This window comes from Mytilus californianus, unplaced genomic scaffold (genome assembly GCF_021869535.1).
Source record: "Mytilus californianus isolate M0D057914Y unplaced genomic scaffold, xbMytCali1.0.p SCAF_8, whole genome shotgun sequence".
Lineage (NCBI taxonomy): Eukaryota > Metazoa > Mollusca > Bivalvia > Mytilida > Mytilidae > Mytilus > Mytilus californianus.
This window is the reverse complement of record NW_026262734.1, coordinates 71,276,160-71,303,571: the sequence shown is the minus strand read 5'-3', so window position 1 is coordinate 71,303,571 and position 27,412 is coordinate 71,276,160. Positions and strand designations below refer to the sequence as shown.

At 31.5% G+C, this 27,412-nt stretch overlaps 1 protein-coding gene and 1 long non-coding RNA gene across 2 annotated transcripts in view; both read right to left on the bottom strand.

Moving 5' to 3' along the window:
* Positions 1-27,412, bottom strand: part of LOC127712846 (DNA replication ATP-dependent helicase/nuclease DNA2-like) — a 257,582-nt gene that overhangs the window by 173,171 nt on the left and 56,999 nt on the right. The gene's annotated exons all lie outside the window — the stretch shown is intronic.
* LOC127712189 (uncharacterized) lies at positions 914-26,587 on the bottom strand. The gene is made up of 2 exons (XR_007986981.1): positions 24,138-26,587; positions 914-1,612 (listed from the first exon to the last, which is right to left on the bottom strand). It is a non-coding gene; the product is annotated as an uncharacterized LOC127712189 (long non-coding RNA).

Genomic DNA, 27,412 nt, shown 5'->3' with positions numbered 1-27,412 from the left:
CTAGAACGGTAAAAGTGACACCACCAAAATTCGAACTTGATCTCTGTTTTGTGGTAATAAGCATTGTGCATAAGTTTCATAACATTTGGCTGAGGCAAACTATAGTTAGAGAACAGAAACGAATATTTCAGCAATTTTTCCATTTCTAAAGGGGCATAACTCTAGAAAAGTAAAAGTGACACCACCACAATTCAAACTTGATCTGTGTTTTGTTGTATTAAGCATTTTGTATAAGCTTCATAACATTTGGTTGAGCCAAACTAAAGTTAGAGTACGGAAACAAAAAATTGCTAGAAAAATTTAGCAATTTTTCCATTTGTAAAGGGGCATAACTCTAGAACAGTAAAAGTGACGCCACCAAAAATCAAACTGGATCTGTGTTTTTTGGTAATGAGCATGGTGTATACGTTTCATAACATTTGGTTGAGGCAAACTAAAGTTAGAGAACGTAAACGAAAAATTCAGCAATTTTTCCATTTGTAAAGGGGCATAACTCTAGAACGGTAAAAGTGACGCCACCAAAATTCAAACTTGATCTGTGTTTTGTGGTAATAAGCATAGTGTATAAGTTTCATAACATTTGGTTGAGGCAAACTAAAGTTAGAGAACGAAAACCAATTTTGGGACGTACGGACGTCAAGGGTAAAACTTAATGCCCCCTCTGCTACGGCGGGTGCATACAAAATTTTTTTAAGTTCTACAAATGTTTGATGCAGCAATGATTATAATAAGATAACAAGTATATCCTGCAAAGAAAAGAATATCATTTACATTGGTTTCTTTTCTTAAACTTTTTGATTCGAAATAATTAAATCAACTTTGATAGCACTGTAATATTATGTTGGAGTTTGGTTTTTTTTTTTTAAAGGGGGGGGGGGGGGGGGATTTTCTGTTTTAATATAAAAAAAATCCGGACAGTTTGTTGATTTAATTACTTGAAACTAATATGTTCAATACATGTTAATGTTTATAAAAATTGTCATTGCAAATTTTGCTGAAGTTCTGTAATATATTGCTCTCTAGCCGCACCATGTTTTCTTGATTGATGGGAAAAAAGGATTATTATTTGTTGAGGTGTTTAAAATTAATCTATTTCAAACATTCTACTGCCATCAGGCTTTGTCGAAAATATCAAGTACTTTCATACACTTTTATTGTCTTCTTGGTACCTACACAATATTCCATTGTTAAATTTTGGAATAAACAATTCCTTTTGTTTGTTAGTGAATCTCACATTTTTGTCTACCTCCCTTTAATTCCAAGTCCATCTGTAATATGTTGACAAAGCAAATGGTGCACTAGTTGAGGCAATTGCTGTCTGTTTTCTTTTTAATATCAACATACGGGGTAAAGGTTGACTGCTTCAACTTTGTTTTTTTCTCAGGCTGAAGTTCACAGTTATCCAAAGTTTAGTTCTGGCATTCCTCATTCAATGTATTTAGAAAAAAGTCATGCAATGATCGTTGGAGCAACCAAAAACATCTTTACTTAAGATTTGTTTGTCGGTCTAGTTACACTGTGAAAGTGACATCATATTATGAATGTTCAACTACTTGGTCTTGCATAGAAGGAACATGCACACTAAAATCATCAAGTTTCTGGATTACGTTTCCTGAAAAGATATACACATTTTAATACAAGATATTATTCCACTGTATGTAATTATTGATAGCGAAATCAACATTAGATTGGTTGAGACGGTCACACGTGACATTGAACAAAACTTCATATTCCCCTCTGAAGGGACTCTGAAGATCGGGACTATCTTGTGTGACGTTACGAGCTGTTAATGTACATAATGTTCTGAATATTTTTGGAATAGCAATAGTAAATTTTTTTTTGTGTTCAAAAGTTATTTCAGACATAAATAAAATGCTCTGCTGGATGCAGCTTGATAGAACCGCAGAGTTCAAAACCTAACCAGTTTGGGCAAGTATGGACACTACATTCAAGCTTGATACAGCTCTGGATTTGGATGGTGATTAAATATTTGACACAGCATAGGTTTCTGACAAGATTGGATGTGGTCAAAGAGCTGAAAATTTTGAAATTGGACTTTTACCTTTTATGGTCCAATATCCAAAATCTAAATACACACTTAGATTCAGCATATCAAAGAACCCCGTATTTTCAATATTTGTTGAAATCAAACAAAGTTTAATTTTAGACCCCGATTTAGACCAACTTGAAAACTTGGCCCAAAACCAAAAATCTATATACATGTTTAGATTCAGTACATCAAAGAACCCCTTGAATTCAATTTTTGATAAAATCAAAATAATTTAATTTTGGACTAAATTTAATTTAAAAACCGGTCCCAAAATCAAAAAACTAAATACACTACAGACCAGGTGGACTTTGTCATTTCCATGCACCCATGGGGGGGCAAAGCTATGCTGTCCACTTTAGTTGCCCATCCTCTACCGTGGACAGCTGTGGACAAATCAGCCGTGGACACAATGCCCACAGCATATGGAGGAAAAGAGTGGGCACAAAATTCCAAACACAATTCAGAATTTTGGGAATGTTAAAGGCCCTTCAATCAGTTAGTTTTCATTATTGTCTGCGTTTATCATCGTTTGTTGTAAGTGGAGTAAACAGTTTTATTATTATAAAAGTTACAGAATTAAAATAAAAAAATGATGTGTTGTTTGTTTTTTATATTTATATCTCCGTAATGTATTCCTTTAAATCAGTTGTTTGCCTTTGAAAGGAACAATTAGGAAAATCTATACACAGGAACTTATTACAAGAAGTCCGACTGGTCCGACAGTTGTCTGACAGTAATTAATACCTGGTGTGATATTACTGGAAGGTTGAAAATTAATCTGTAGCTGATTGATAAAATTCTAATCTTACCTGTAAAGATATTTTAAGATTTGTGGATGATTACTTCATCTAACATATTTCATAGTCATTGTTAAGATAATTACGGGTAAAAAAGGTACTGGAGATCGAAAAAACAAGTTACTTTCTTTAAAAAAAGAAAAGCAAAACGTGAACACGAGACAGCTGACTGGTCACCAAAAAAATGTTTCTGAATTTTTGGCATAAGACTTGAAATAATTGACTAAATAGAATAAGGAACTGATGATGTTAAAACAGTTTTATTGAAAATATGTAATTGTGCGTAGATTCGTTCACAATTCAAATAAAAGCAATGTTGTATTTTAGTTGTAAATAGAAAAGAGTATACAACTACTATGTGAATTTACCTTTTAAGGCTTGACTATTTTATCTATTACTTGGGACTGTTCATCAGTTTTTCTTCGTGTTTAAAGGGAAACTTCCCAAAAAATAAAAATTTTATATCATGTTTATTTGATATAAATATGCATATTTCCATTTATATTAATGTTTTATTCTCCTAAATATGTGATCAAATTGGATTTTTAAATCTGACTATCAATTTTTGACATGTCACCATCTTGATAGCATCTCGATACAAATAATCATGTGATATCTAAATACCACAAAGTCCCAAAACAAGCATGGCATACCGTATTTTCATTTCGTGTCAAAATGATGTTGATGTGTTTCTGGTCAACTTTCTATGTTATATATTTATTAATTCAGGGTTCTTTCCTAATTTGATAATCGGCATGGCTTAATAAGTTAATGCCAGAGGTCATGTCACATTCGAGTATTCTAGCGAACTCCTGGCGGGCATAACATTACAAAATGCGGCTATCCATGCATGATCGCTTCCCTGCTGAGTGAACCAGGTGTGCACAGGTAAAATTTATGAAACATGCCATACAAAATGCTGCCAGATGTAATATACATCCTATGTACAACTTTCCTACGCTAATAGTAAAATACAAGACATGAATAATGAAATCATACAAATATCAAATTGAGTGTGTACAGTTTATTTAACACTGAGCCTAAATATTAATGGAATGTATAAAGAACGAAATGTATGATTATTGTGAGATGCACCAGCTGAAGATAAAGATGAGAAAGCCTATATTTTCAAAATTTCTAATGGTTAAATTTTGACAAAAATAAATGTGGATAGTGTCCACATGTGGACACAGATGATGTCCCCGCTTGCATATCATATAGTTATAAAGGGACATAACTGAAGAACGGTAAAAGTGACGCTAAGCAAATTTGAACTTGATCTGAGTTTTGTGGTAATAAGCATTGTGTGTAAGTCTCATAACATTTGGTTGAGGCTAACTTAAGTGGAGAACAGAAACTAAAAATTCAGCAATTTTTCTATTTGTAAACACGCATAACTCTAGAACGGTTGTGTATAAGTTTTATAACATTTGGTTGAGACAAACTAAATTAGAGAACAGAAACGAAAAAATTCAGCAATTTTTATGTTTATAAAGGGACATAACCCAAAAATGGTAAAAGTGTCGCCCCCAAATTTCCTACCTAATCTGTATTATGTAGTAATAAGCATTGTGTATAAGTTTCATAACATTTGGTAGAGGCAAACTAAAGTTAGAAAACAGAAACAAAAAAATTGTACTTGATCTTAGTTTTGTGGTAATGAATATTTTGTATAGGTTTCATAATGTTTGGTTTGGGCAAACTTAAGTTACAGAATGGAAACTAAAAATTTTGCAATCTTTCGATTTATAAAGCGGCATAACTCAATAATGGTTAAAGTGACACTACCCAAATTCAACTTGATCTGTGTTTTATCAGTGGAAGTCAAAATTAAACATTGCATTGTATAAAGCATAGATTGTAGTTGATTCAACTATAATCATGGACAAAGGAAGATAACTCCAATTTTAAAAAATTACTTGATACTTAGAAGAAAATAAAAATTTTGCAATTTTTCCATTTATAAAGGAGCATAACTGTAGAATGGTTAAAGTGACGCCACCAAAATTCAAACTTGATCTGTGTTTTGTGGTAATAAGCATTGTGTATAAGTTTCATAACATTTGGTTGAGGCAACTTAAGTTAGAGAATGGAAACCTAAAAATTTTGCAATTTTTCCATTTATAAAGGGGCATAACTCTAGAACGGTTAAAGTGACGCCACCAAAATTCAAACTTGATCTGTGTTTTGCGGTAATAAGCATTGTGTATAAGTCTCATTACATTTGGTTGAGGCAAACTTAGTTAGAAAACGGAAACTAAACATTTTGCAATTTTTCTATTCATAAAGGGGCATAACTCTAGAACAGTTAAAGTGACGCCACCAAAATTCAATCTTGATCTGTGTTTTGTGGTAATAAGCATTGTGTATAAGTTTCATAACATTTGGTTGAGACAAACTCAAGTTAGAGAACGGAAACCAATTTTGGGAAGTACGTTCGTACGTACGTACGAACAGACGGACAAGGGTAAAACTTAATGCCCCCACCGCTACTGCGGGGGCATAAAAATAGTATAAACTCGATGTTCATAATAATTATGGACATTTTGTTAATTATATATAAATTTTGATTGACATTCAAGCACAGAAACATATGCATTTTGCACACAAATGTCATAGAGTCGACATTTGATAAATGAATAGAAAGTCACTGGGGCAGATCAATATATCAAAATTAACATTACAATTGTTTGAAAATACATGTACATGAGAGACGTCTTGAACTTATTTCTTTTTACTATAGAACTATTCATTTTAAAGTTTTGGAAATTCAGTGTCAATTACCATTGTTTAATGAAGACTTATGAAATTTAAATCGTACTAGGCATATAGTTGTGGGCATATGAAGCCATTGTAGAGCTGATTTGACAGCTTGTTTTCTTAGCAATTATGCAAAATTGTTCTACGTTTGTCCAGTTTATCTTACTTCAACTAATTACTTATCTCACAGTCCGTCATTCTGTGTTATGCAGGTCAACAAACAATGACCCATTCTCTGTCTATTTCATGTTACCGAGAAAGCGTCACACTTTCCTTTTTCGTTTAGTTGAGCTTCACATTATAGTTATTGCGTGTTAAAGGGAAAACGATCACTGTGTATATAAATAAACGTCTAACTTTTGTACATGTGCTATTAGCCACAACAAAGACAACAGACAATTTTAGGGACCATATATAAATCTTCTTATGAAAAAATACCCTCCAATCCATATTAATACAATAAAATTGACAACTTTTGATCACTAATAACTTTTCTTAAACATTTAGCAATAAAGGAAACCTTGATTATCTAATAAGCTTGTATTTATACTTAATTCCATTATTGAAATTAACCGGGTTATCGACATTCTGTTAAAAAGTTATTATTTGGATCTTTACAAGAGTTTTTCAACTGAGACTCGGGGTGAAACCGCTCTAGGTTCGAAAGTCATTTCGAATGCATCATAAAAGTCTGACACGTTATAGGTCTAATACACCAATATTAAGAAAAAATACTTATTTTCTATTTTACACGGCGATTTTCAAATATTTGGATTACAGCGTTCCCGATGGATTTAGTGAAAAGAGCTTCGGAGGTACCAAATTATTTCAATTCTATTTTGTCCTTTTCTATACATATTTAATTTCCAGATTCATTATTCTGTGAAATACATGTTAAAATATTTAATGATTTATTTCATAATTTGCAATGCAGCATACGCAAAGATAATACAATATTCCAAAGAAGTCAATGTATTTGCCACCCTGTCTCCCCTATATATTGAATTACTTTTGTTTATATGTGTGTATTTATCATACTTGCCCTTGTGTCTCATTATTCATTCTAATTGACATTCACACCTTGAACGGTGTGTGTACCCTAGAGGTTTAAATGCACTCAGTTAAAGATCAAAAGAACAGTTATACAGAATTAATATCGAAAATCATGCACGTTGTACTGTTGTATTTTTTCAAACTTTACAAATCAAGATAGTTTTCGATTTTTTCCACCTGGTGGCATTTTAAATATACATCGCTAGATTTTTATACAAGTGAAAGAATTCTGGTAGAGTAAAAGACTTCCGTAAATAAAGTAAATTAAACACAATGCCACATATATAAATGCATTTAATATTCTAAGCACATTTAGTACATTTCTTAGTTTATACACTCCCTTTTTAGGGCCATTTTTATTCATAAAGTTATTCAGTTAAGATTAATTCAGTATTTTACTATCACAATAAAATATTCATCTGGCATAATTTATCTAAAGCCGTGACTATGCAAAATAAAAAAAAAATATATCATGGCGATCCAGGTATTTTGCCACCATCTTCCTCGCCCAAATATTTCAATTTCTTCTTTAATTTTTGTGCCTCAAACTCGCACTTCTCTCTTATCATCCTTACAAGATGTTATTCACACCTGGAACAGTGAACCTTGGAGGCTAAAATACACTCCAGTGAAGATTAAAAGAATAGATATACAGAATGCTAATCTTTTAATTACCATGAATTTAGTCATGCCTTCACTAGGTATTGACAGAGTATACTACACACATTGTATTTACACAGTCCTAGCGGGGATATGTTTGCTGGACTGGATTAAAAGTCAGAAAACATACATTCATTGTTATCACATTATCAGTTATATATGTTTGATCAACATATCCGTCAGAAAAAAGATTTTACCAAAAATATTATTGTATGATTCACTTTTATTACTGTAGGCATATTAGAAATCCATAAAATATATATCTGCCTTTACCATAAGAATTTGAAAAGTTGCACAGCTGTTTGTTTTATTATTTCTATCAAGAGTTGGTCAATAGCTATGCAAAACAATTACCGATGCACTTTAAATTGGTCTATTATATGATTAACGAACAAGACTTTTAATTGATATTAATTCCACTCCCGGCATGCCACAGTTTAAAAGTACATCACAATAGACTGGTAAATTCCAATAAGGAAATCAATAATTTCCAATTTTCTTCTTTATATGTGTTCATATCTAGATAAAACTTGGTGAATGTGTTTTTAATGTTATAATGTACATAATAAGATGATAAGTCAAAAATCGTGAATTTTTCCTTTAATGTACATACTAAGTCCTAATCCTATTGCAATTCTTAGTTTCTGCAAACAGAATGCCTGAAGCAAATTGCACAGACAAATCACAATATAAATTTAACATAGTTTGCTAAAATAATCTAGATGCATTTATTTCATCTGTCATATCTTCATATTTTGTTTCCTTGATGGCTTCAATTATTCTTATACTCATTATTGAAGCTGTTGTCTGTACTCATGGTAGATGTTGTATAGAGAAATTGAAAGTGTAACTGTGTGGCATGCAACTTATAAGAAAATTTAGTATTTTGTTTTTGAGAGTAACACACCAGCTCCATTGGGACCTCTTATATACTGACAATTATTTTGGTCTTTTAAAACAACTCAAATTTTAAGGATTTCCTGAAGTTACTTTAATCAATCCAAATATCCTTCTTAGTTCTGAAGAAGTTTTATGAATACCTGATGCTCTCAAAAGAACCAATTAATATAAAAAAAAATATTCATTGCTTATGGTAATAAAAAAAACAGACCAAAACACAAAAACTTAATGTTAACCAATGAACCATGGAAATGAGGTCAAGGTCAGATCATACTTAACATTGACCAATGAACTATTAAAATGAGGTCAAGGTCAGATGACACCAGCTAGACAGACATGTACACCTTACAATCATTCCATACACCAAATATAGTTGACCTATTGCTTACAGTACTTGAAAAACAGACAAAAACACAAAAAATTAACAATAACCAAGGAACCATGAAAATGAGGTCAAGGTCAGATGAAACCTGCCAGTCTGAAATGTACCCCTTACAATCATTCCATACACCACATATAGTTGACCTGCTGCTTGTAGTATCTGAGAAACGGACCTTATCACGTAACTTTAACCTTGATCACTGATCCATGAGTTGAGGTCGAGGTCAAGTTAACCCTGTATGACGGACATGGAGACGTTGCAAGGAACCCATATACCAAATATAGTTATCCTATTACTCATAATAAGTGAGAAATTCACATGACAAAAAAACTGTAATTTTTTTTCAAGCAGTCACTGAACCATGAAAATGAGGTCAAGGACAATGGGCATATGACAGACGGAAACTTCTTAACATAAGGTATCTGCATACAAGGTATGAAGAATTAAGGTCTTCTACCTTCTGAAATTTAAAGCTTTATACAAATAGTTTACACCGCCGCCGCCGCCGGATAGTAATACCTATGTCTCGCATACTGCAAATTTTGTCGAAGGCGAGACAAAAAATGCATATGTTCTGCCAAAAGGCAAATAGGTGCCAATATATAAATGATTTTTTACTCCAAACTAGTCTTTATTTTTTTTCCCTGATCTACAAATGAACTTCCATTGTTGAACTATACAATGTCACGTTGTAGCCTATCCATAGAGGGAACGTATCAAAGACATAAACAACTACCTGTATAAATGATCGAAACTTTTCGAGAAGTCCCAAGAATCTTGTTTCTGAGGATATCGAATGGCCCATAGAAGCTTCCAAAACTCACCAATATATAGGCGTGAACCCCTCAGGGGATTCACGCAAAAAATCATTCAATTAAAACTTTTTTTAACAAGAAAAACTTCGAAATTGTTAAATATCAAACTAAGCTGAATTTCTTTTCCAGATTTTAGTTATTAATCATGTATTAATAAATTTGGTTTTCATTCAAAACTAGGAAAATTAATAAGTTGTCAGCCAAATCACATGTTTTTACAGGTAAGTCATTTCCCGTCAATCTGAGCTCATGCAGTCGGCACACTTTTGTAAAATGATGTCGGCTACATTTTTTATATAATGAGTGATGAAGAGTTCATTTTACGAAATTCATCAAATGATTTTAAAAATTATTACTGATTGATTTACTTTAATAGAATCGATGTATATACTTCTTTACTATGAATGTTCAGGCCTAAAAAATATTATTTGAGAATGATAAAACCATTATAAAACAATGTTGGTATTAAACTTAATATGTCATAATTCAACTTTGTTTCCTTACTAATTAGAATATAATTAAATCATGTATATGAATAAATTTTTATTTGAAAACAGAATAATTTGCTTTTATTCAATAATACTTGGGGGGGGGGGGGGGGGGCTAACAACTTTAACTATCCACAAAGAGCTTGTAGATCTTCAAACTGAGCACTGGACATGTCCATATAATGTTAGTTCACTGAAACAAATTTATGGAAGATTCAGTTAACTGCCAATTCTTGTTCTTTCTCAAAATTTCCATTGTATAAAATTTTATGGATTACTTTATTCGGGAACAAACTACAGTTGATATACATCTACGGTAATGTAAAGTGTATACGTCATGCTGCATGGGTAAACCACTATAGATAAAAGGAATTTTGTGACCCTTTAAACAACATCGTCTGATGTTGGTTATTAAAAATTGATTGCGTACGCTGTGATACAATATACATAATAATGTTCAGGAATGAGCTAATAAAGTCCTTAGGAATTGTGTGCATTCATATTTTTGAAGTGGCACATTTTATTAGCAAGCAAGAAATAGTTTTATATTAACATTGATTAAATTGTAATCCATTAATTTTTTTCATAGTTTGATAACAAAATGCGTATATCGCTGTTCTTACAAGCGTGAACAAATTGGGAATTTCTTTGACAAGCCACATATTGTAATTGATTGTAATTTGTGAGTTTCCATGACATATCCGGTATTAAAAATCTCGTGTATATTACATGTACCCGTATTTGACACACGACAAAGGAGGTTTCCCACAGTTGGCTTTGTAGTAACATTTACATATAACATAATGTATGAGGGTCTGGATGGGAAAATAAAAGAATCAGGTAATACAATACTGATTACAGAAATGAATGATGGACAGAATAAAAGAAAAACATAGTTAAAAGATAAATTCAATAGTAAAATAATTTTCATGCGAATTTTACAGAATTTATTTTTGAAGATTAAGAAAAAATGCCCCCAAAAAGTAAAAAATAATCCCCATGCAGACCCTCACGTATGCCAATTATTGGAATACTAAGACTTAATGGCTTCATAATAACTTTGTTTAAGATTCTCAGTTTTGAATACCCGCTACATGCGATGTTTTTACGAATGAAGGAAAAAAAGGTCACAGGAAATAAAGTCACAATAATAAAAACATTAATAAAAGTTTTTGAACATATATACTTTTGAATAGATTTTTGTTAAGAAGTAGGCAGAAACATATGCATTTTATGTCTCTAATGTATGGGAAAAGTTATAGGGAAATTATTTGAAATTGTATGTAGTTAATATCATCTATTGCAATTTTTTTTTTCATCTATTGCAATTTGATAATTTTTTTAAGATTGTAAATAAAGTGATGTCTGTTGTCCATGAAAATGTCAAGTTAAAAAACAATTTAACAGACAGTAATTAACTAATTAAATGGCTTTTTAATTCTATCTACTATTTACATTTTCTGTCAATCGCCTACTGTGTGGACAGATTTTAACACTTAAAACTTAAAAACAAAAATTTAGGTTTTTTTATATTATTAATATATAATTTTTTTATCATTGAAAGTTTAGTATAACTTTTAAAAAAGAAGAGAAAGGAAATGAAATACCATTCAAAAATAGACATTATTTCTTATCAGATTTGTGACTTTTTTTCCTACTTTAATCAAATGTGTGATTTTTTTTCCTACGGAATTTGTGACTATTTTTCCTGTGACCTTTTTTCCTGTGACGTTTTTTTTGGTTTACCGTTTTTACTAGGGCTAATTATATATATATCAAAAATTTTTGCAACTGACCAACGGATAGAAAATATTTTAAATTTTGCCTTACACATGTTGTGCATCAATTAAATTTGTATCAAACAAAGGACTATTAAAATTCGAAATTTTGTCCTTGATGTGACATGTTGTGTTTTGCTAGCTCTGGTAAATGTTAAAAAAAATCATCTTTAAATCTGTGCTTGCTGTACTTTTTGTCGTAAACTAACTATCAACAATGATTTATAAATGAACACAAATCGTTTGTATACAAAATGGCGAGCGAACTAGACATTGTTCACCACAATAATCAACAAATACAAAGATACACGTCAGTACACTTTAGTTCAAAGTATATCAAGGGGATCACACATACGGATATTTTAAACGATCTGGAAAAATATATAAAAAGAAAAAAAGTTAAAGCTATACAATTGACTAAAAGAGAATGTGTAGTAACTGTTGATGATCAGGCATCGGAAATATTATTACTAATAAAAGGCATCGACTTAAAAACTATCATTACAAATTTGTAGATGTTGAAAAAAAAGTGACAAATGTTACAATTAAGGATGCACCTGTCGAGTTGGGTGATCTTGCTATCTGTAATATTCCAGAATATTGTTTCCATTTGGAACTTATATTATGAAGGAACTTCTGTTCCGTGACAGTCTATAATATACATATTTAATTTTTTATTTCATAAAGTATGTCTATTCGTTTAGTTTCATTAAATGCAAACATTATGGGAGATAAGTAAAAAAGGAATGCATTATTTCAATGGTGTCAGAAAAAGAACTTTGATTTTATATGTTTGCAAGAAACTCATTGTACAATATTGGTAGAAAATGAATGGATACAAGAATGGGAAGGGTTAAGTTTTTGGTGTAACGGGACTTCTTATTCCAAAGGGGTAGCAATTTTAGTAAAACCAAATTTAGATATTAACGTTTCTGAAAAAAATAGAGATGCAGAAGGAAAGAAATTAATAGTTGAATTTAAATTAGACTCAAATGAAACTGTTCAAATTTTTAATGTCTACGCCCCTAATAATGGCATAGAAAGAAAAGACTTCTTTAATAAGTTAACCATAAATAAAGAAAATGATGTCGTGAACTATGTCATGGGGGATTTTAACTGTTGTCTAAACAAGAAATAAGATAAAAACCATATGCCCCAACGTGAAGATGTAGGCAATCATGAACTAAAAAACTTTATTGAAAAAAATGAACTGACGGACATATGGCTTCTCAGATATCCAAATAATAAATAATACACATTCTCACGGGGTAAATCATACTCGAGAATAGATTATATATTCACTAGTGAGAATATCGATTGTAGATTAAACAATGCAAAAATTGTTTATTTTCTGTCAGTGATCAAGACGGCGTGACAATTACTATGAACACTAACTAACCAGGAAGAGGTCCGGGTAATTGGAAAATGAATAATAGTGTTATAAAAACCGACCTTTTTAAAAATACATTTGAAACATTCTGGAATTCTTGGAAACATAACATAAATAAATTTAAAGATAAAAGGGAGTTCTGGGACCTAACAAAAACTAAAATAAAGGACATTACAATAAGTATTTCAAAGAAAATTAGGTTAAATGAAAATGAGGTTAAAAAGTGGGAACATAAATTAGAAACTCTACTTGAAAAAGACAAAATGCAACAAAATCTAAATGAGGTTGAAAACTATAATTATTACGAACGAACGAAAAGCAGAAGCTGCACGCATAAGATCAAAAATAAATTGGTATGAAAAAGGTGAAAAATCTACTAACTATTTTTTTTAGATTAGAACAAAAACGAGGACAAGAAAAACTATGGTCAAAGATAAAAGCCGAAAATGGCACATACAAAAAAAATATAAATGAAATCTTAGGTGAACAATTAAAATATTATGAGAAACTTTTTACCTCAGGGGGTTGGAACCGAGAAGCTGGGGAAAAATTACTACAAAATGTAAATAAAACTCTCTCTGAAGCAGAAAAACGTTTATGTGATAGCGAATTTTGAAAGATGAAATATTTAAAGCAATCATACATTAATGAAAAGGGATAAATCACCAGGGGAAGATGGCATAACTGCAGAATTTTATCAAGAGTATTGGTATTTGAAACAAAATGAACTTACGCAAATATTAAAAGAAACTTTTTTTGATAAAACGCTTTCCGAATTGCAGACTTGGAATGATAATCCTACTATATAAAGGTGGAGAGAGGGAGGATATTAAGAACTGACGACCAATAACTTTATTAAATGTAGACTACAAAATTTGCTCAAAAATTCTCTCTGAACGTTTGAAAATTGTTCTACCATCAATTATAGAAACGGACCATAAGGGGTTTGTAAAGGGCAGAAATATTTTCGATTCTAGTAGAATGCTGCAAGATATTTTCGAATATGTAGATATGGAAAATGAGGTAGGATCCATAATTTTCCTGGACCAAATAAAAGCTTTTGATTATGCAGATCTGGAATGGTTAAATGCATGTTTAGAAAAATTTCAATTTGGGGAAATCTTCAGAGATTGGGTTAAAATGTTACTAAAAAATGCTTCAACTTGTTTAATGACTAACGGTTTTTAATCAAGATATATCACCATTTCTAGATCAATCAGTCAGGGCTTTCCAATATCACCGATGCTATACATTTTACAAGCAGAGCCGATGGCAGCCACAATTAGGACCAATCCAAAAATTTAAAACAGTTCAAGAAATTATGATTGAAAACATGAAAATCCCATAATTGTAACATGAACGTTTTTAATTAGGAACAAGGTGAACCTGTCACTGATTTGTTTTGACATCGATTAGACCCGTTGATCGAGGTGTGATTATTCGGATTAACAGCTAGAATCTACAAACAAAAAAATAAAAATAATGAGATTTTAACAATTTATTACAGCACTAATGATGTAAATGATAATCATTTGACTGATTCGTAATTATATTATTGTTTCAATCAGAACATTAATTTGGATATTTAATCTTGTCCTTGATACTCAAACAATTTATTAAATTTGGTTTTAAAAAAACAAACTTAAATGTAGATTTAATTCAATCTAATAAAATTCTTATTCACTTGTCAGAATATTTGCAATTTCATATTAATTACGTATTCCGTAAGGGAATTCTCCAACATCGGTGTCCATTTAAAAAACTTCCAGTTTGCCGATAGACTTCCTGTTCTTTTTGGAACTGTAACTTTTTCGAAAATGTCTATGAGTCTTATACGAACAATAAACTTTTTTTCTCACGTTTCTTGGACCATAAAGGGGGTCGCACTATACACAAATGCGCACTATACACCCCAAAAAAAGGTACTCTGAATCGGTACAAACAACGATGATTGCACTTGTAATTTATTACCTGTCAATCACCTGATAAACTTACTTGACATCCTATGTTTATACAACAGTTTACACAACAATTAATTTCTACAACTGGGCAAATATAAGTCGATTGCGTAATATTAACTTACAACAAGAGTGCACATGCTGAAATGTCTCGCCTACTATACTGACCATTGATTTTATGTTGATAGTCCTACATTTAAAGTTTTACTACAACTATCATATTAACATTAATGATCCAAGAAAATGAGATCAAGGTCAGATAAACCAAGCCAAAAATACATGTACACCTTTAATACAATCATTCCATACAAAGAATATAGATGACCTATTGCTTATAGTATAAAAGAAACAGACCAAACCGTGGAAATTCTATATTGACCAATGAACCATGAAAATGAAGTCAAGGTCAGATGAACCCTGCCAGACACACATGTACACCCTAAAATCATTTCATGCATCAAATATAGTTGACCAATTGCTTATAGTATCTAAGAAACAAAGTTAACCAGGAAAACTGAACATTGACCAATGAACCACGAAAATGAGGTGAAGGTCAGATGATACCTGCCATATACATATACACCTTACAATCATTCCATACACCAAATATAGTTGACCTATTGCTTAAAGTTTAAGAAAAACAGACCAAAACACAAAAACTTAACATTGAGCAATGAACAGTGAAAATTGGGTCAAGGTCAAATAAAACTTGCCAGACTGACATGTACATCGTAAAATATTTCCATACACCAAATATAGTTGACCTACTGCATACAGTATAAGAAAAACAGACCAAAACACAAAAAAATTACATTGAGCAATGAACCATGAAAATGAGGTCACGGTCAAATAAAACCTGCCAGACTGACATGTACATCGTAAAATATTTCCATACACCAAATATAGTTGACCTACTGCATAAAGTATTAGAAAAACAGACCAAAACACAAAAACTAAACTATAACCACTGAACCATGAAAATGAGGTCAAGGTCAGATGACACCTGCCAGTTGGACATGTACGCCTTACAATCATTACATACACCAAATATAGTAGACCTATTGCTTATAGTATCTCAGATATGGACTTGACAACAAAACTTAACCTTGTTCACTGATCCATGAAATGATGTCGAGGTCAAGTGAAAACTGTCTGACAGGCATGAGGACCTTGCAAGGTACGCACATACCAAATATAGTTATCCTTTTACTCATAATAAGAGAGAAATTAACATTACAAAAAATCTGAACTTTTTTTTCAAGTGGTCACTGAACCATGAAAATGAGGTCAAGGACAATGTACATGTGACAGACGGAAACTTTATATCATAAGGCATCTATATACAAAGTATGAAGCAGCCAGGTCTTCTACCTTCTGGAATATTAAGCTTTTAAGAAGTTAGTTAACGCCGCCGCCGGATCACTATCCCTAAGTCAAGCTTTCTGCGACAAAAGTCACAGGCTCGACAAAAACTATTGACCCAAGCAAATTTAAATACATTTGATATAATGCCTGATGATTTCGTTATTAAAAAAAACATGTCTTCTCACATGCAGCCGTTTTACTCAAATTGGGGTCGTAAAGGGTGTATTTGTGTAACAAAAAAAAGTTGAAAATACGGAAATAATTTGCTTAAGAGGCACAGGGACTATTTTAGACTTGAACAGGTCTTGTCAGAGTTTCCTACCACTTTCCACGCATTAACAAAGATAAAAAGTTTTGTTAAGTTGAAATAATTGTAGGGTGAAAATAATTTCATTAGGGAAATTTTATAAGCATGAATATTTCTTTCGGTAATTAACTAGGTCTTTCCAAGACTTTCTTCGTTCTAGTGATTCAGGTAATTCTTTTTGTTCATGGATGATACACATAAGTATGATAACCACCAACACTTGATTTTAAGCACATGGGTGCAAGCAACCCCAATAATCAGTACATGTTATTTCATTGGCTAAATTTCTTCAGTCTTCAACCTATTAACAACAAGAGTGCACACGCTGAAATGTCTCGCCTTCTTTACTAACCATTGATATTATGTTGATAGTCCTAAATGAAAGCTTTACATAAACATAACATGATCCAAGAAAATGAAGTCAAGGTCATATAAACGAAACGAGAAATACATGTACACCTTACAATCATTCAATAAAATAAATATAGTTGACCTATTGCTTATAGTTTCTAAGAAACAGACTTACCGGTAACCAAGAAAACTAAACATTGACCAATGAATCGTGAAAATGAGGTCAAGGTCAGATGAACCATGCCATGCAGACATGAACAGCTTAAAATCCTTCCATACACCAAATATAGCTGACCTATTGCTTATAGTTTAAGAAAAACAGACTGAAACACATAAACTTAACACTGAGCAATGAACCGTGAAAATGAGGTCAAGGTCAAATAAAACCTGCGAGAATGACATGTACATCATAGAATATTTCCATACACCAAATATAGTAGACTTATTGCATATAGTATAAGAAAAAAGACAAAAACTCAAAAACTTAACTTTGACCACTGAACCATGAAAATGAGGTCAAAGTCAGATGACACCTGCCAGTTGGACATGTAGACCTTACAATCATTCCATACACCAAATATAGTAGACCTATTGCATACAGTATAAGAAAAACAGACCAAAACACAAAAACTTAACTATAACCACTGAATCATGAAAATGAGGTCAAGGTCAGATGACACCTGCCAGCTAGACATGTACACCTTACAATCATTCCATACACCAAATATAGTAGACATATTGCATACAGTATAAGAAAAACAGACCAAAACACAAAAACTTAACTATAACCACTGAACCATGAAAATGAGGTCAAGGTCAGATGACACCTGCCAGTTGGACATGTACACCTTACAGTCCTTCAATACACCGAATATACTAGACCTATTGCTTATAGTATCTGAGATATGGACTTGACCACCAAAACTTAACCTTGTTCACTGATCCATGAAATGATGTCGAGGTCAAGTGAAAACTGTCTGACAGGCATGAGAACAATGCAAGGTACGCACATACCAAATATAGTTATCCTATTACTTATAATAAGAGAGAATTTAACATTACAAAAAATCTTAACTTTTTTTTCAAGTAGTCACTGAACCATGAAAATGAGGTCAAGGACATTGGACATGTGATTGACGGAAACTTCGTAACATGAGGCATCCATATACAAAGTATGAAGCATCCAGGTCTTCCACCTTCTATAATATGAAGCTTTTAAGAAGTTAGCTAACGCCGCCGCCGCCGGATCACTATCCCTATGTCGAGCTTTCTGCGACAAAAGTCGCAGGCTCGACAAAAATCAATTGTCACCTTAGTCATTTATCTACACGTCAATCAATGACCACTATTTTCAACAACAATTATGCATTTTCCAGCTGAACATCGTAAATATACATCCTTGGTTAAAAGTAAATACAAATTCAACATCTGATAAATAATTAAGCAAAAGAACAATGATTTATTTACAAAACAATGCAAACAATTTCATAATTTTTCATTATCAGTACAGTACAGAGAAAATCTGACGCAGGTGGTGTGAACACTGAGAAGCGAAATCAAAGTTTAGACGTTAATTGATCGACTTCCACCCACCCAATTTTCCATGGACATGAGTGGGTGTGGAGTCCACGCAATACCATGGGCACGTCGACCCGTGGAAGGTACTTGACACATGATGTCCACCGGAAGCCTACGCCCACCGTGGGCGCTGTGAAAGTCCACATGAGCTGTAGTGTACACGGTTAGATTCAGCATATCAAAAAACCCTAAGAATTCATTTTTTTTTTTTTTAAATCAAACAAAGTTTAATTTTGGACCGTTGGCACAAGGCACTTGTTTCTATCCATGGGAGGTCATCTATCCATATGTAATAGAAGGTTGCTATTAAATGTCACAACTGTTTCCGCTTCGGACACTTTTTGTTACCTTTAACTTAATGCAAAATATCCCTACCTTATGTGAATCGATTGATTGAATATTTTTCTTTAACACTAAACACATTTTATATCCTCCTCTTCATGGTAATGATTACTATTACTATTATTCACTAAACCCTGGTGTAAACTTGACATGAAGAGGAACACTGACATCGCCATAACATAATACAAATGCAAAAGTTTAACGGTCATATAAAAATGTTAAAATTTCAATTAACTTCATTGTTCCTGTCCTGGAGTGGTAACAACAGACACTGGACAAAATCATCTCTCTATATTAACAGACTCAGTTTTTTGTTTCAAAAATCTGTTTGTTAAGTAATATCATCTGTGCCTTTATCAGCATGTGATAACAGATTTACAGCTCTACTAAACCAGTATTTAATCTAATAATGAACAGTAAATTTCAAACTATATTTCTTCTCTAAAATTAGAGAATCCTATGATGCTATATCTATTTTTAACTATGACTCGACTTATAATTTCTATTAATTGTGCAAAACAGCTCTGATTTTTAATATTTTTTATAGCATAGTATCTGACACAGAATGAATGTGGTATAAGTACATGTACTTAAATAATTCTAAATTGGATATTTACCAATTATGGTCCAATCTCCAAAATCTAAATACATGGTTGGAATCAGCATATCAAAGAACCCCAAGCATTCAATTTTTGAAGAAATCAAACAAAGTTTAATTTTGGACCCTGTGGACCAATTTGATAACGGAACCCACAATCTAAAATCTAACTCAATGCTTAGATTCAGCATATCAAAGAACCCATATATTCAATTTTTGTTGAAATCAAACAAAGTTTAATTTTGGACCCCGGTTTGGACCAACTTGAAAACTGTGCCCAAATTGAAAAGTTTAAATACAAAAAAGTCTGTTAGATTGGGCATATCAAAAGACCCTTTATATGGACCAATTCAAAAACAGGGCCCAAAATCCAAATTCTAAATGACAGATAGATTCAGCCTATTAAAGAACCCCAAGAATTCAAGACTGTGAATTAAACTCCATTGTAATTGGTCAAGAAATAAGCAATTTATACAAAGTACATGTATAACAAAAGTTTTGTTTTTGGACCCTTTTTCCTAAACCATTAGGGTCATAAACCCCAAAATCAATCCCAACCTTCCATTTAAAATATAAAACTTTGTGGCACAATTAAATAGCAATCCATAGACTTATACTTAAGTTATTGTCCAGAAACCAGAAAATCCTAGTTTTTTGCTCCTTTTCGGTCCCTAATCAATGCCAAAATTTCTCTTGAGGTATGGAACCTTGTGGTAAAATTTCATAGAGATCCATACACAAGTTATTGTCCTGAAACAAGAAAAATGCTTGTTTTTGGCCCATAATTACTAAACAGCTATGAAATAACCCCCAAAATCAATCACAACCTTACTATTGTGGTATGGAACCTTGTGCTAAAATTTCATAGAGATCAATACACTTATACTCAAGGTATTGTCAGCAAACCAAAATTTCTTTGGACGACAAGAAAAATGCTTGTTTTTGGCCCCTAATTACTAAACAGCTCTGACAATAACCCCCAAAATCAACCCCTACCTTCCTATTGTGGTATGGAACCTTGTGCTAAAATTTCATAGAGATCCATACACTTATACTCTATTGTCTGCGAACCAAAATGTCTTCGGACAACGAGGTAGACATCGCCATAGCATAATACGAATGCAAAATTTTTTCGGTCTTATAAAAACAATTTAGAGAAATACTTGTCATACTAGAATAAATATTTATAAAATTTATAAAAGCAAGCGGATAAAAACATTGTACATGCATATAAATTGATATTATGTTCAGAAAGTTAAAAAAAAAGTATAGACAGTGGAATAAAACATTTATTTCCCTTGACTGAGGGAGATATGAAGATTTGTTCACCCTCAAAAAGTCATATTTCCCTCAGGCAATGCCCTCGGGAAACATGAATTTTATCGGTTAAACAAATCTTCATATGTCCCTCAGAAAAGAGAAATAAATGTATGATATTTAATGTTGATATCTGATATTCTGGGCACCAAATTGCATGCAATAACAACAGGCTGTCAGGGAGACAGCAAAGCGGATTTTCCTGCAGAGGTCAAACCCTGAACAGTTGAGCAAATATGGATACAACATTTAAGCTTAAAACAGCTCTAAATTTGGATTGTGTCTGAATATTTGATATAGTATAGGTCTGTTACACAAAATAAATTTGGTCAAAAACTGAAAAATTTGAAATTGGACATTTACCTATTATGGTCCAATATCCAAAATCTAAGTACATTGCTAGAATCAGCATATCAAAGAACCACAAGAATTCAATTTTTGATGAATTAATTCTTAGTTAAACCATTTCTGTTCAAAGGGAAATAACTCAAACCTTATTTCTATGAACCAATAATGTTAATCTATAATTGAATATGATTTAATCATAGTTCTAAAAAATTAGATATGATGTTATATTTATTTTCAAATTATAAACAAATATAATTAATAGTTTTCAAATAAATTTGTCACTCCAATTATAATTGAGTGATTGACAATTACCAGATGGTGTGTTATCTTGATAAAAGGTCAATAGATATAGGAAGATGTGGTATGAGTGCCAATGAGACAACTCTCCATCCAAGTTACAATTTATAAAAGTAAACCATTATAGGTCAAGGTACAAAATCATTTAAAAACACTTAGTGTAATCAAACTTTATATATATAGTTAATAGTTCCCAATATTTTTTCTTTCATTTGTAACAAACTAATATATATCTGCGACTTATCTATCATTCATCTACACAATGTAATGTAATGAAATATATCCTATAATAAAATAAATGTGGATAGTGTCCACATGTGGACACAGATGATGCCCCCGCTTGCATATCATATAGTTATAAAGGGACATAACTGAAGAACAGTAAAAGTGACGCTACCCAAATTTGAACTTGATCTGAGTTTTGTGATAATAAGCATTGTGTGTAAGTCTCCTAACATTTGGTTGAGGCTAACTTAAGTAGAGAACAGAAACAAAAAATTCAGCAATTTTTCTATTTGTAAACACGCATAACTCTAGAACGGTTGTGTATAAGTTTTATAACATTTGGTTGAGACAAACTAAATTAGAGAACGGAAATGAAAAATTCAGCAATTTTTATGTTTATAAAGGGACATAACTCAAGAATGGTAAAAGTGTCGCCACCAAATTTCGTACTTAATCTGTATTATGTAGTAATAAGCATTGTGTAAAAGTTTCATAACATTTGGTTGAGGCAAATTAAAGTTAGAAAACGGAAACACAAAATTAGTACTTGATCTTAGTTTTGTGGTAATGAATATTGTGTATAGGTTTCATAATGTTTGGTTGGAGCAAACTTAAGTTACAGAATTTAAACTAAAAATTTTGCAATCTTTCGATTTTTAAAGGGGCATAACTCAATAATGGTTAAAGTGACACTACCCAAATTCAACTTGATCTGTGTTTTATCAGTGGAAGTCAAAATTAAACATTGCATTGTATATAGCATTGATTTTAGTTGATTCAACTATAATCATGGACAAAGGAAGATAACTCCAATTTTAAAAATTACTTGATATTTAGAAGAAAATAAAAATTTTGCAATTTTTCCATTTATAAAGGGGCATAACTCTAGAACAGTTAAAGTGACACCACCAAAATTCAAACTTGATCTGTGTTTTGTGGTAATTAGCATTGTGTATAAGTTTCATAAAATTTGGTTGAGGCAAACTTAAGAAAGAGAACGTAAACTAAAAATTTTGCAACTTTTCCATTTATAAAGGGGCATAACTCTAGAACAGTTAAAGTGACACCACCAAAATTCAAACTTGATCTGTGTTTTGTGGTAATAAACATTGTGTATAAGTTTCATAATATTATGGTTGAGGCAAACTCAAGTTAGAGAACGGAAACCAATTTGGGACGTTCGTACAGACGGACAAGGGTAAAACTTAATGCCCCCACCACTACGGCGGGGACATAAAAAGATTATTATCTAATGAATTTGCAAATTAGGAACCCCAAACAGGATCAAGTAAAATATATGATTCAACCACTAAAAATAGTTCTCTAAAATTAGATATTATGTTACACTATATCTATTTTCAAATTATAATCAAATATAATTAATAGTTCCAAATATTTCTCTTTCATTTGTCACAAACTAATAAAGATCTGCAACTTATCTATCAACTTTATCTACACAATGTAATGTAATGTAATGAAATACATCCTAATAAAAATAGATTATTATCTAATTAAAGGAGTTCACTTCATTAAAAAAAAATTATATATATAGCATTCAGAAAACTAATTTATACAGAATAACAAACAAACCTACCACAAAATTCTTCACACAATTTACCAAATAAAAGAAAAAAAAATCCAAAATGTCATTTATCATTAATTAATACAATATGTCTTTTAAAAATCTTTTAAAAAATGAGTTATTTCCCTTTGTACAGAAATTGAGTAATTCATCAATAATTGAATTCTTGAGAAAGGGCTGTAACTCAACAATGAGAAAAGCTAGCATCATGAAAATTGAACTTGACCTTCATTTAGTAACAGGAAACAACATATCTAAATTTGAAAAAATTTCTTTAAAGCGTTTTCATGTAAATGAACGGACACTGTTTGGCAGCCACCCGCCCGCCGTACATCCCAAAATCAATAACTGATTTTTACTTCGAAAATTCAGTTAAAAACTGAACGCCTCGAATTATCACAATAGTGCTGAAAGTGGCGTTAATCAACAATCAATCAATCAATGTTAACTAACTTCATTTTATACTGTTTGATAAAGACTTTTCAGATTTCAGACCTTTCAGAAAAATAATTAACTTAACAGTGTGCCTGTTATACATTTAATCTTCAGTGTATTATCAGTAAGATTGCTCTTTTTTTTTGTAACTTTAACAGGATATTGGAAATAAATTGTATTGAATTTAATAAAAATGTCATCCAATTTGAAAATAAAATATGAAAATAATTCACAGCAAATATTTCATGTGCATCTACATGTAGCTAATATTTATTATACAAATTTAAATTGCTGATCATCAAAATCATAAAATGGGGTTAAACATGTAAGATAAGAAGCAAAACAATAATATTATATATACCTGCCAATGCAGGTCTACATATATAAGGTATCTCATCAATATCTTTACTTTTGACACTTCATGATCATGATGATACACAAGAAGCTGGAAAAAAGAAAATTCAAATGATTTGTTACCATGCAGGCAGTAAAAAGTGCACATGTACATTGTTACGTTTCAACAATATTTGTGTAAACTACTGATTGATATTTAGTAATGCTGAGGATAATTTAAATCTATAACATTGTCATGATTGTCAATCAACAAATAATTTCAAATCATTTTATGAATTTAACTGACATGTGTCTTAAACAAGCATACATATATACATGATATAGGAAAGGCTTCATTTTTACTGATTTTTATGACATCATGTTGAGTGTAACATTCAAAGTCCCTGTCCATTAAGTATATATTCACAATAACTACTTTGAGAATTTGAAAACCAACAATATATAACAAGTGTCCAAATAACATTTTAAGTCACAAGGTATAAATTTTCAGTATGAGAATTCAATAGGTACATGTAGTTATTCTGTTAATACCATATATTACATTGATTTAAATTAAGATACTCAATAAACCAGAGCAAATTATGTTTTTATGTCACCATGAACAGCTGTTTGTATAGCTTGATAAAGTTGACAATAGAATTGTTGTTTCTCTTCCTAGAGTGAAATAAACACTGATATTTCACATGTAAGATCACTTCGAAAATCACAGCGCTTTAGTCACTATGAATGTAATTCAATTTAATTTAAAGCTTTGACTAGAGTGACGTGTACTGTTACATATACACATATGCATTTCGATATACATGTCGATGATGTGAATATTTGTCCATTATATATACATGTATAATATACATATAGTCGACTCTCGTTATCTCGAAGTCAGCCGGACCAGAGAAATATTTCGAGATACCCGTAGTTCAACTCAAACGAAAACCGGAAGTTTGACAGACCAAGGGACACAACTCTTGCTTAGCTTGCTAAAGCTAAAATAAATCCGGATGAATATGGGAAGGGGATCGATATTCTGGTCTCATATCGATGGATTTGTATGTTATGGTCTTTCATTATTATAATAACATTGTTTTCACTTATTTAATTATTTTCTTTGAACAGTTACAATTTTTCCCTGTGGCTTTTATCCGAGAGAGTAATTTCCAATCGATCTTAGCGTTATTTAAGTCATTTCAATTTGACAAAATTGTTAATTCTCGGATACAAGAGATTTTAGAAATTTAGATATATTTTTATTTTCTTTTATCTCAATCTTTCTTTTAAAGAAAAAATACAAAAAGATAAAAGACGCCGATTCAGTAGTTTTTATGTGATCACCAACAGAAGTCTTAATCCCCACTTTATACACATCCAAGCTCATCAGTGTAAATCACGATTAATTTAATTAATTTTTTTTGTAAACATTTTAAATAATTTTTCATAGACTTTAACAATGTATCACTAATTATTTATCATGGTGATAAAAGATAATCTTAGGTAAACACTCATGGAAATAGAATGTCAAAAATCAATACAGTGGTCAGTGACCGGAAATTTAATTACACGTGTATTGTCAGGTTAACTCTTCAATCCATTTAAATCCCGGAGGTCATGTTTTGACATATGTGTATAAGTTTGAGATAAATAATGAATTTTGAATGCTTTTGTTAACCTTGGGACCGTAAATTTAGTTCGACTCAACCGAAATTTCGACTCATCCAATTTCGACTCATCAGGAGTTGAAATACATATATTTATATGGAACAAAGTTTGGGACCACGAGAAAACTTCGACTCATCCGAAATTTCGAATCAACCTAGTTCGAGACAACGAAAGTTAACTGTACATTCAAGTTTAGACACTGTTTATACATTAAGAGTTAATACAGAAAATTGTAAATTGGGTTCTGTATAACAGTTTCAATGATAATGGTGATCTCGGAATCGTCCCTTCACCCGTCCCCACCCCACATCAATAACTTCAGGAAATATGTTTTACTTACCGAGTTCCAACAGTTAAAATGATTCCATATTGTTTTTGTGTCACAAGTGTGTCTCCTACTGACAGGTGTTTAGAACATTTTCTTTTTCCACCAGAAACTGCTCGACCCGATCCCTTCTTTGAATGGTCTACATTTGGGTGTGTACTTATTGCCCTGGATACCATGCAGAGCTCTCCTCTTCCTTATTTCATTTTGATTGAGCAATTGTTTGGAATGTGTTAAACATTACGGAAAATTCAGACATTTCAAAATTGTTTGGTAAAATATCTACTTCAGTTAAAATTATCAGAATATCTGATTGATGAAATGATTTTTATTTCACAAGTTCAGTTGAGAATTGGGAATGTTTTAAACAGTCTTGTTTATGGTAAACATAACACATTCCATTGTGTTTATAGTACTTTAGAATACATTTTGTCATCATCCTATGTGGAATACACCTTATCGCTATTTAGTCCAAATGGAAAAAACAGTCGCTTAGACAACTTTCTGTTTGGGTCAAGTGGCCCATAAACAAATATCACCAGTTACGAGCTGAGGAAAGAAAAAGTTGTGTAATTTCAAAACCTTATCCAAATGGAATAAATAGCGATAAGGTGTATTGTTTTCTGTAGACATACATAAAAGATTTGTGTCTTCTTGTCTGAAGAGTACTTCAGGGGAAGCTACTCCTGCTACACAGAGTTAATTAAAAGGGGTTTTTAATTGTGATTTTAGAATACAGCAGTTGTTATACTTAATTTGAGAACATTTATTTTTTCTGAGAGCAGGGTTAATTAAGTATTTTCAGACAAATAAATCATTTGTATTAATTTCAATATTCTATTTGTAGCAATATTAGAAACAGTAATTTCACAAACCATGGGTTCGGAAAAATTAAATTATGCAAAATTTTTAGATATACCCCTCCCAATTTTTTGTATTCTGATTTATCAATGGTTAAACTATTAAAAAACTATTTTGGTCATGTCTGGAAAATCTGGGTTGAAAATTTTCAAAGCTTTCAATACAGGTTTAAATCGGACTCCCAATACACAAGGAATTTGACACTTTTTATGGATAAGTTCTTGACATAAATGCTAAATAATATATTTTTCTAAGTGCATTTTTTAAATATGACATAACCATACTTAGTCATAACAACAAACATAATTTTCTTTTTTATTCTCTAAAAGGCCATATACATCCAATTGTAATTGCATATTTTAAACCTTTTTTACTTACAAAAATGGACCAAAAGTGTTCTTGCAAAATTTTATGTCAAACTTGATGTTTATTTCGGTATATCT